Source organism: Triticum urartu, chromosome 4A (genome assembly GCF_056163025.1).
Source record: "Triticum urartu cultivar PI428250 chromosome 4A, HENAU_Tu73, whole genome shotgun sequence".
In the NCBI taxonomy this organism is placed as follows: Eukaryota; Viridiplantae; Streptophyta; class Magnoliopsida; order Poales; family Poaceae; genus Triticum; species Triticum urartu.
Genome location: NC_141876.1, coordinates 612,064,658 through 612,074,999, shown reverse-complemented (window position 1 = coordinate 612,074,999; position 10,342 = coordinate 612,064,658). Strand labels below are relative to the sequence as shown.

The window sequence follows — 10,342 nt, the reverse complement described above, 5'->3', positions numbered from 1 at the left end:
CCAACAATGAGCCGACACGTGTTTCCTCCAGCCAATGATGATTTTACAAGTGGAAAATCCCCATTGGTCGGGGCTGTTAACGGGTTATCGAATCCAAAACCCGACCCGATAACTTAACGGTGTTCCGTTACGGTGGATGCCACGTGTCGGTCACCCTTGATGAAAGCACTTCTGTGACACGCGATTTATCGTCATGTAAGTGGAAACTTCCATGATGATAATTTTGTTAATGTCATGGAATACTTCTACGACAGCACAAGTATGACTATCTTGATTCTGTCATAAATTTGTCATGGATGTACATGCATGACAGAAAACGCGACCTACTGTGATAAACACGTATCATCACGGAAGTGTATTTTTTTGTGTATGGACACGAAGGTCTGAAGTAAACTACTCACACATCACCGAAGAGGCCATGGAGTTGATGTAGAGGCCCTTCTGATTGATGCCACCTTCGGTGGAGCTCCGGAAAAGGCCCCAAGATGGGATCTCTTGGGTACAGAAGGTTGCGGCGGTGGAAATAGGGTTTCGTGGTGCTCTTGGTTGTTTTGGGGGTATATGAGTATATATAGGAGGAAGAAGTAGGTCGGTTGAGCCACGAGGGGGGAGGGCGCGCCCAGGGGGTAGGCGCGCACCCCTGCCTCGTGGACTCCTTGTTTGTTTCTTGATGTCCACTCCAAGTCCTCTGGATCACGTTTGTTCCAAAAATAACTCTCCTGAAGGTTTCATTCCGTTTGATATTCCTTTTCTGTGAAACATTGAAATAGGCAAAAAAACAGCAATTTGCACTGGGCCTTGGGTTAGTAGGTTAGTCCCAAAAATAATATATAAGTGTAAAATAAGGCCCATTAACATCCAAAACAGATAATATAATAGCATGGAACAATCAAAAATTATAGATACGTTGGAGACGTATCAACGGTCAGCCAGATCAAGGTGTGTGCGATATACGCATGCGGTTCACTAGGCCCTTGTCGTTAGTGTGTGACCTCTGTGGCAACCGTTCGCTCCTCAGGCGCCTCTTCGTGTACCGTGGCAACCGTCCACCGACTCTTCTCCTTTCCCTCTCGATTTGGAACTACTGTCACACGCTAGCTCTTCCTCCCTCCTCCATTTGCCTTCACCCTTCCTTCTGCCATTGTTTGATCGTCTTCTCCATGGAGGCAACGGGCCAGAAACGACCCTGTTATTCTTGCCCCGATCTGAATGATGACGCGGTGGAGGAACTCATTGATCGGTGTGATGTCATCACCTCGGCTAGCATGGCAGGTTCGTTCAAGACCATTCTCGACTCAACTAATAATGTCATTACAAGGAACCCAAGGGTCTAGAAGCGGTTTGATCTGCCCTATCTTCTTCGTTGTAACCCTGCTGACTAGCGCGGGGACAAGGGAAGCCTCGCCTTGTGTAAGTTGATGCCGCTTGATAATGATACGTATGATGTTAAGATACCATCGCTTGAGGGCAAGGCTTGGGCAGGCGCAAATGGAGATTGGGTTGTTTATATTGGGTACAACTGTGAGTGGGAACTTGTGAATGTGTACACTCGTCACCGGGTTCCACTTCCAAAAATCTCAGACGACTGCCCAGAGGTTGAGTACACCGGTATTCTATGTGAGTTAAATACGATCATGCTGACTGTCGTCTACGGAAGATAGCAATTTGTCAAGTTCCCAACTACTCTTGGGATTACACGAACTATGAAGTTGTTGCTATCTTCGACAAGCTTGTTGCCGTCCTTACTTCCACACCTAGATGGATATTGCTCAAAAATCAATTTCTGTACACGGATGAGTACTGTGATGCAATTCAATATGAGGGTCTTGTGTTTGCTGCCACCACTCGTGGCACTGTTTTTGCATGGAATCCTGATGCTTTCGGTACGTTTGTCTTCCACCTTAATTATAATTGATTCATCCACATGCATGCGGGTTAGCTAGTTTCCCTTTACTAATTAACCTTCTTGTGTTTCCAAGGTCCTGTGAACATTCCACCACCTATACTTGAAATTTTTTATAACCAAGCGGGAGATGACGATGTTGATGATCACGAGCATGAGGACGAGCAAGACCCATATACTCAGTGGCTCCTGACAACTTATTCCGATGGATCACCTCTTCTTGTCTGTATACAAGGCACTGCTGATGTTACTAAGGAAGCAGGTGTTGTCTCGCATGGTTGCACTCTCCGGACCGATTGCAACATCGGTTGCAGGGTATTCGGGATGGATACTAGTGTACTAGCGCCAACACCTTCTCCCTGGTTTAGTATTGAAAGTCTTGGAGGAAAATCACTCTTCCTTGGACAAAACTATCCAATGATGGTGGAAGGCGACCCAGCTGCTGTTGACACAACGTTACTACCATTTATGAGAAGCAACTGTATCTATACCTCGGACATTAGTATGCTTCCCTACCGTCCCAATATGGGTCCTGACATAGGCCGCTTCAGACTCGATGATCAGTCATGCGTTGGTCTCGAGATTGACAGTACCTGGCCCTTCCCAGAGAATCACTTCTGATTGAAAGCAAGTGTTTCCAACGCCGACGAGTGGTTGAGCTGAAGTTCATTTCATCGCTTTGTTATTTGTTGTGTGAGAAAAACTTTACTAGAATGTTTTGTTGGAAATGATCTATAATCCAACGTGTATCCTCGTTGTCGTTGTGGGTTGATGACTTTTTGTATGTAATCAATGGTACAATTGCATATGCGTCCATCAACTCGCGTCTGCTAGTGGTGTCCATATGAACAGTGCTAGTGATTTTAGTTGCAAAAATTAGATAGTGCTAGTGATATGTAGCTGCATATTTTGACAAATCGCAGTGTTACAAGGCTGACAAATGGCAATGTTACTAGATAAACAAATGTCAATCTTTCCAGTTTGACAAATGGCAACATACCCAAAATGACAGATATGCAAATCTTACCCAATTGTTTGTACGTGGTTGCACACGGGTCATGCAAAACAACCGTTTGCGTTGAAGGGATGCAGAAATCCTGCTCGGCACATTTTCCCTTGGCTTCCTGGGGAAACTGTCGGTTTGCATACGGGTGTTCTAACTAAAACGTTTGCGATGAGTGTTTTATATTTAAAAACCATTGACGTTTTTTCAAAAGAAAATTGTTTGATAAGTCTGTACATTAAGAGAGAAAAACGCAAGTTCGTTCAAACCATATCTTTCATTCAGTCACACTGTGAATTTATATTCAAAAAAACTATTTTCGGCGGCGGAGGCAGCGGCGTGTCATGCCGTCATTGTCGTTGTCGTCCTCCGGGACGCCGTTGTTGGAGTCTTCCAGGCAGCACAAAATGTTCTTCACTTGTAAATCAAACATCATGTCATCGCGCGATCGATGGGTGGGGCGCGGGAGGACGGCAACTGGTATCGCTAAGAGGTAGCGGTCGACGGCAGCGTCCCATGCCGCTGAGGGGGGCGCGCGCACGGGCATGGGTACGGGCGCGACAGGTGCAGCCAAACGCATGGGGACCGGCGCCGCGATGGGTGGAGGGGCGCGCACGGGCACAGGCGTGCTAGCATGTACATGGGGTCGCGCGGGTCCACAGAGACCTCGCTGACGCCCGCGGCTTCCAGCTCTGCGATAGTGCTCGGCGACCAGCCCGTCAATGCTACGGGGATGGTCGCTGGCGCGGGCGCGGGGATGGGAGCTAGGACAGGAGTGGGGGCAGCAACCGCCACGGCCATCTCGTTCTGGGCCATGTCCATGAGGCCCCATTCCTCCTTATTTTCTATCTCCTCCGACTCGGAGTCGACTTCACCAAACTTGAAGACTAGTGGCAGATGATCATTCTGTGCCATGGCGTTGGTGGAGGTCTGCGGGAGGGAGTGGAATGGGAGGCGAACAGTAAGGCCGTCCGTATTAAACAGCGGCTCGGGCGCCATTAACGGAGAGGAAGGCGAGCGGCCATGAAAGTCAAAGGGCTCGCTTCCCAGTGAGCCTGCGTGGCGTACAGCTCGCACGCTTTCCGGTGAGCCTGCGCATTGGAGGACAACTTGCGCGCCTCTCGGTCAGCCTGCGCACCAGACTACGCTCGCACGCCACCCGTTCAGTAAAGGTCAAGCAGCTGTCCGCACGGCACCTCCTACAGCCATTAAAACCAAGACACGTGGCGTCACATGAATGGTTAACAGAACGCACACGGTTTGAATTATACAAACATTTGAGATATTAAAGTGGCAGCTATTTTCTCAAAATGCCTTTGTTGGCTGTCATTATTCGAGTGTGCCTTCTCTCAAAATGGACACAAAAAATACCACATCATGTCGGGTGCCATTCCATGATAGCATGCCAAGTTTCATGAATTTCAAACGAGTTTTGGATTTACTAGAATTTAAAAACCAGGCATCTCAATGTTTTGCCGGCAATCAACGGTTCCCTGGTGTTTGAAATTCATTCATATTTCTTGCATTGGACCTAAGCATGCACCCAAGGACACAGAATTGATTTTTCAACCAATTTATATGCACTGGAGCATGTGCATGTTGTTCAAATTTGAATTGTGCACATAAATGCATTGAAAACTTAGTTAATTCATAAAAATGTCCAAAAGAACCCCGGAAAATCACAAAAATTGACACAACACTCCTATTGTTCGATGTTGACACAAGAAAATTTTGGAAGCAATAAGAGGCAGTGGATACCGTTTCGTCCCCAAAGGTGGGGCATTCCCTACCGAAACCATGATGCTTGTTGTGAGAAGCTCTGATTTGTGAGAAGCATATACCCAAACCTGCCCTAAACGGGACAAAAAATTTACCACGGCATGTTGATGCCGCTCCATGAAAGCATGCCAAGTTTCATGAATTTCAGATGAGTTTTGGATTTATTAGAATTTAAAAACCAGGCATCTCAATGTTTTACCAGCAATCAACGATCACTACAAGAAATATGTCAACTTGCGACTATCACTATTGGTCACTGAAAGGTCAGTGTTTTTCATTTGCGACCTTTTTTGACCAAAATAAATGGTCAAAAGCTGGCGGTCGTAAACTGAAAATTAACGACCTTCTCTGTGAGAAGGTCGTGGAAGGCCACGACCAAAACAAATGGTCATGGATTCTATGACCTTCTGTTTTGGTCCCTAGTTGTCTGCCCAGGACACGTCGGATCCGACGTGGCAAGCTGACGTGGCAAAATTGCGACCAATTGAATTGGTCGTCGATAAGATTCATCCCGGTCCAATTCGGTGTTCTACATGGGCCAAGCCCATTAATTCAGCCTTTTATGATATTTTTTTGCTTGATGTTTTTGGGCCTTTTCTATAATGGGCCTTTACCTTTCCACATAGTTTGTTTCCTTTTTGTTTCTATTTTCTATTTGAGTTGAGGCGTGCTTATAATAATTCTAAATAGCTTTTCAGCCCAGTTTATTTTGGGCCATGGCATTTTAATAGTACAAGTATATTTGGGCCGTGGCCACTATCAGGTCCAGTAAGAACATTTTTTCTAGGAATTTAATGTTCAAGTAAAATGTACACAACACATTACAGGGAAATAGCACATACACCAACAGATAAATTTTCATTTCACTCCTACAATAGCTCACTACAACATAGACAGTACATGACACTTCATCCTTCAGTTTTTGCCAGGCACTAGATGAGTACATCTCACTTCAAATAAACAGTACTGTTCTCGGAAGCAAAATACGCCACCACACGCCATGGTGCGCCATCTTACTCGATCTGGCGTCAAGGAACTAGCAGCGCTGCTTGCTCCTTTGGCCCAGAGCTCCTTGCTGTAGAGGATGGCTGAAACTCAGATGTGGAGCTCCCTGCACATGACATAGTGTCAATGCTTGCAGCAACAGAAAGAACTCACATACCATAGAACTTGCACAGTAATGTATCAACCACCAAACAGTATGAAGCAAAAACGAACAAGAGGGGGAGGAGTTTATACCTGATCTTCTTGAGCCTCTCCTTAAGCAAAAGCATCATCCAAGGTGATCGTCTAAACAAGAACACTCCTTACGATTCTGGAAATGGACCAACACAGTAGTAGTGAAGCTATGCGGGGATCTTTCTGAAGCAGTTTATCGCTTCTTGGAGACACCAACAGTCTTTCCTCTCCTGCCCCAGTAGTGACGCAGACCACGATGGTTCCTGGGAAAGAGAGCAAGGTTTCAAGCATAAGTGATTGCTCATACATCTATGCACTAAGTTAAAATGCTACTGCAACAGTGAAGTTTTAAGGAATCGGCCATCAGGCATCAACATACATCTATTGGAAACAGAGCATTGTTATACAAATCAGCTGGGTCACATACAAGGTACACTATAAAGGTATAAATGAATACATTGACAATCATCAATACCAGATTGCAAGACATAACAATTATGTACCTAAGCAAGTCGACAATGGCATAGGGCAGGATATAAAATCTGGATACAAGTAATAGACAAACGAGTTCCAACAGATTGACTGAATTGAACTGCTATATAACCAACTTAGAGCTGGCAGAAGTTGTAGGTAAATAAACATCCATAGAGCTAACAGTAGCAAAAGATGACTTCGGTCTCTGCTTGACTAATGAATCAGTACATCGTCAAGTGAAAAATCATGAAGATCACACTATGATGTCCCTAACAACAGTAGAAGCTCAGAGGTGTGACAATATTTCGTAATATATAAGCCTTGGCTACAACTTTCCGCTTAACATGCAAATAAAAATCAACCACTTATTGCTTATTTCATGCTTCAATTTTTATTTTCAGTTTTGTTAGGATAATCTGTATGCATAGGTACAGTCCTATACTTGTTTGGGAAGTCAAGATATTCATGTCAAGAATTATATAGAGCCAAACAATCATTTAAGCATAGAAGGCACGTCATTTCTATATATAACTAAAGCATATTCAGCAAGCTACCGAAGCCAACAACTATAATTACTTAAGAAGGAAAATTGTCATCATAAGCCTATATTTCTTCTGGTTGCGCTCATGCACCACGAAACAACTTTAAAAATATAGAACCAATCCAGTACAGGAAATTGATATGTAGTAGAGTTGCCTTAACTAATATATTCTGCTAGCTAGTGTAATGAGATGGATGCAAACTCAGAATCTTTCTTAGCTTAAATAAGAGAAGATGGAAAAAAGAGCAGAGTCATCATAAGCCTATATTTCTTCTGGTTGCGCTCATGCACCACGAAACAACTTTAAAAATATAGAACCAATCCAGTACAGGAAATTGATATGTAGTAGAGTTGCCTTAACTAATATATTCTGCTAGCTAGTGTAATGAGATGGATGCAAACTCAGAATCTTTCTTAGCTTAAATAAGAGAAGATGGAAAAAAGAGCAGAGTCAAAGCAGGGGTTGATTGGAAGAAGTTCACTTTGTTGAAGCGATGCGAGGCTTGGCTTGGGTGACTAGCAGGTCCAATGCTGAAATGTTATTGAACATGAGGAGCGACAGTGACAACCCCACTGAAGAAACCACATATAGTCCTTTGTTGCGGCATCAGAAAACATGTAAGTAGCGAGCACATCATCTTGTAAGTATCAGGAAAACAAAATTGTTACAAAATTCAATACATACGAAAGAGATATGCATCCTTGAGAGGCCAGGCAGACAGACACAGAAATAGCCCGGCGTGTGTATGCGTCTATGTAATGTATAACAAGAAAATAGCAGGGGCGGATGTATTAGTACTTGTGCATTGCAAATGCAGATGTGCAGACTGAATTTTGTTCAGAGTAAATACATACAGACAGATAGACGGTAAATAATACTAGATTGGATGGGATCGACCACGAGAGTAGTTGATTCATTCTGTTGTAATATATTAGCTAGTGTAATATATGAGACTGTCAACCATCGAATTACAAAAGAAACAACATGAAATTGTTGTTATGGCCAAGCAGAAGAAATATCCTACTAATAAACAGTGATATATCAGGAGAATTATTAAAGCATAGAATTATCCACAATGGCCATATGAATACAGGCATCTACAATGGCTAGGAGGATCAGAATACTGGCTTGGTTTCTCTGAAGAGAAATAATAGAGCTCAGCATGTTCATTGCCAATCATCTGGGGAAAGGATCATCATATCCTCCAAATCGAATGGCACATTGAAAACAAATAGAATGTTGTAGTAAATCTAGCACAGAGAAACCTACATCTGTTTGGAGAATTTGAGAATTACTATGACTCATACTCGATGGCCATATGAATAGATCCACTAGTAATCAGTTTTCACCGCATAATGGGCATATCAAAACATTAAAAAATACATCCATGGTGCCAAAGAAAGATAACAAACTACAAAACAGTAGCAAGCAATAAAGAACAAATATCTGTACTACTGGGCAGATCAGAGTCCTGGCTTGGTTTCTCCTAAGAGAAATTATAGCGCTCAGCATGTTCATTGTCGATCATCTGGGGAAAGGATCATCATCTCCACCAAAGTAGTACATGTCCGTCAAGAAATTTGTAGATCATAGCTTAGGCTGAGCTAGTTAATTGTTTATCATCTAGGTAAAGGATCATCCTTATCTAGTTCAAACCAAGATAGGTACAGCATATAAAATGTAAAGAAAAATAAAGATAAAATATATCAACACAATGGCACATCTTAAAAGCATGAGATAATTTTGGAGGTACTAACGAAATTTCAAGCACCTAATTGGAGTACAACACAAAACAGAACAGAATGCTAAGTACTAACACCACATGACAAAAAAGTACTAAGGCACTCCTTGCTACTTAAAACCAAATCAAGGTACAGAGCACAGCCAGGCCAATAGTTCAGCAGCGGTGCAGTACGGTCTTGCTGCTGTTGTCAAGTGCCATGGGTAAATGTCAAGAAGAATGTTATTGTAGCCATTACATCTGACAAGGGTCTCTGTGATGGTATCAATTCTACATCTGTTAAAGTCAGCAAAGCACTCCAGAAGATGACTTCTGGTAATTTGGTTCATGGTTTTCTTCTGTTATTTATATGGCTTGTACTCAGAACTATGGCTCATAACTCTAGTAATCAGGCCAGAGAAAGAAAGCAAGTATGTCATCTTAGGAGAAAAGGGGAGAGTTCAACTCATCCGTGACTCCAACCTGTCGATCAGAGCAAAGGCAGCCGGCCTAATATATCTCGAGATACAAATGGAGGCGCAGCGAACAGATCTCGCGATGCAGCGAGGGGAAGGGAGAGGTGGGACGGAGGGGATCTTACAGAAGAGGATGAGGCCCCCGAAGCCGGTGAGGGGCATAGGCGATGCGACGGATGGAGAGGTCGAGGCAGGCATCCCACATGGCGTCCAAGTCATGGTGGGCGGGGATGGCCTCGGCGCCGGCGCCGGGGCGGGAGCGGCAGGTGGCACGGGCGCGGGTGGAGCAGCGCCGGAGTTGTCGCAGGCGCGAGGTAGCAGGTCGCGGGTGCGGCCCCGTAGAGCGAGACTCTCCTGGCCGTGGCGGCGCGGCCCCTCGGCGCCGCGGAGGCGGCTGAGAAGGAGGGGAACGCCGCCGAGGAGGCAGTGGTGAGGGCGGGGGAGGCGGAGGCCTTGAGCGCGAACACCATGGGTGTGAGGGAGGGGAGGGAGGAAGGGGTCGACGGCGGCGGCAGCGGTGTGCGCGCGGGGTTGGATTGAATTGCGCCAGGGTGAGGGGAGGGCGCGGTGGTGTGCGGCGGCGGCGTGGGTCGTCGACGGTGAGGGTGGGGCGTCGGCTGCGGGAGTGGATGGGAGGGGTGGGGAGGGATCTGGATCTGGATGGGGGAGGAGGGCGGCGGAGGAGGGATTTGGATCGGGGAGAGGGGGACACCAGCTCCCTAGGGTTTCTCGGGAAGGAGGGGATCGAGAGACGCTGGATCAGCAGGAGGACGGATCAGATCGAATAAAGGGGGTGATCCGTGCGTCCTGATTGGTTCAAAAAATGAGCTATTAAAGATTATTCTTCTTAGTGCTAAAAACAGGGGGGTTGACGCAGCTACCCAAAATATTTCACAAAATGGCATCACTAAGATTTTTACTTAAGTTAGACCACCTTTCATGGATGATTACCAATTTGATTGCATTTTCGATCTTTCTAGCTATTTTGTGAAACAGCCAATTCGGCAAGAAGCGGGTCAAATTTGAACTACACTAGATGATACCACGCACGTTGTTGCGGGAATGCTTTGCAATATATTCAGTTAGAATTGGTTGTATGAAACATGAATATTTGAATAATATATAATATGAGAAGCTGAAAATAAATATGATATGTGGTGTTTGATTATTGTACAATGTAAATATCATAATAGAATGTAAATTCTCACGCATGTTTGCATGTTGAGGTGGTTTTTATTATGCATGATTGCATGTTGTGGTGGACCT

General features: G+C 44.8%; 1 long non-coding RNA gene and 2 other non-coding genes across 3 annotated transcripts; all 3 read right to left on the bottom strand.

The window, feature by feature from the left end:
* Positions 1-5,453: 5,453 nt before the first annotated feature.
* On the bottom strand, positions 5,454-9,863 carry LOC125527043 (uncharacterized). Its single transcript, XR_007291943.2, has 2 exons — positions 5,925-9,863; positions 5,454-5,796 (listed from the first exon to the last, which is right to left on the bottom strand). It is a non-coding gene; the product is annotated as an uncharacterized LOC125527043 (long non-coding RNA).
* LOC125555085 (small nucleolar RNA Z103) lies at positions 7,991-8,085 on the bottom strand. The gene has a single exon (XR_007304531.1). It is a non-coding gene; the product is annotated as a small nucleolar RNA Z103 (small nucleolar RNA).
* LOC125555087 (small nucleolar RNA Z103) lies at positions 8,339-8,433 on the bottom strand. Its single transcript, XR_007304533.1, has one exon. It is a non-coding gene; the product is annotated as a small nucleolar RNA Z103 (small nucleolar RNA).
* Positions 9,864-10,342: the final 479 nt, after the last annotated feature.